This window comes from Bos indicus, chromosome 27, assembly GCF_029378745.1.
Source record: "Bos indicus isolate NIAB-ARS_2022 breed Sahiwal x Tharparkar chromosome 27, NIAB-ARS_B.indTharparkar_mat_pri_1.0, whole genome shotgun sequence".
NCBI classification, from domain to species: domain Eukaryota; kingdom Metazoa; phylum Chordata; class Mammalia; order Artiodactyla; family Bovidae; genus Bos; species Bos indicus.
The window spans coordinates 30738118-30739271 of record NC_091786.1 but is presented as its reverse complement, the minus strand read 5'-3'; the positions used below and the strand labels follow the sequence as shown (position 1 = coordinate 30739271).

The 1154-nt window shown below is 37.1% G+C and overlaps 1 non-coding gene across 1 annotated transcript; it reads right to left on the bottom strand.

Moving 5' to 3' along the window:
* Nucleotides 1-692: 692 nt before the first annotated feature.
* Nucleotides 693-829, bottom strand: LOC139180259 (small nucleolar RNA SNORA51). Its single transcript, XR_011564592.1, has one exon. It is a non-coding gene; the product is annotated as a small nucleolar RNA SNORA51 (small nucleolar RNA).
* Nucleotides 830-1154: the final 325 nt, after the last annotated feature.

The window sequence follows — 1154 nt, the reverse complement described above, 5'->3', positions numbered from 1 at the left end:
AAAGTTTTAATTCATACTTCCAATATGGTAAAGTGGATGAGTTGGACTTTCAGAAGAAAGATGCTGAGATTATACTTATATTTGTAGGTAGTGGTGGTTCAGTGATAAAGAATCCACCTGCCAATGCAGGAGACCCAGGTTCAATCCCTTGGTTGGAAAGATCCTCTGAAGGAAATGGCAACCCACTCCTTGCCTGGGAAATCCCATGGACAGAGGAGCCTGGTGGGCTACAGACCACGGGGTCGCAAAAGAGTTGGACATAACTTAGTGTCTAAACAACAACCGCAGAAGTGACTCTGCCTTTTGATCTATTTGTAGATGCCCTACACAAGACTTTAGATTTAAAAGTTATTCTGGCTCTTGTTAGTGATATAAAATAGATTTCTTTTCCCAAGAAAAAAAGGAAGATTCTTCATCATTCACGATGTGCTTCTAAATTCCATTTAGCTTGGGTAATTAAAGGTTTGGATTCTTTCTACTAAGTTTCTGGCTTTCAGCACTGCCATTTTTCTTTTCTTGGCATTTTAAAAAAATAAAGATCCAGGAGATGCTTAAAAGGGTGAAATTCTCTATATTTTTCTTAGCATTAAAAAATACATTTATTCACTGCTAATTTAAAAAAAATTTTTCACTTTATTTAAAAATTATTTTTACTTTTATTTTTATTTATTAATATTATTTTTATTTATATTCCATGTCCCCCCATTCACAATACAGACCAGGCAAAGGGCCTGCCTGGACTGAAGTGTACATGGGGTGGGTTTACTCTGCCTCCTGTTTCTATATGGTCAGTGTAAGAACACAGCTTGCAGTAAGCAACAAGATGGCTGATGCTAATATTTTAGATAATTTTACATTAATGATTCCTACTACTGCTAAAACACACACACACACAAACTGTTACAACATAATATTCAATACTGAAGCTCAAACAATGCAAATACTGGAAAAGATGGCAAAAAAAAAAATGCCCAATTTCAGACATCCTAGAACTTTTCTGATAGTTCTCACACATCCATTTCATGACCTCGGGAAGCTTCAGAGGCCTTGACAGGGACGTTAGGATCCCAGATGTCTGGACTGGAGTTCCACCTCTCAGCTGATCTGGGCATAAGTAACATAAACCCTGTGTCTTTACCACTGACTTGAGATCA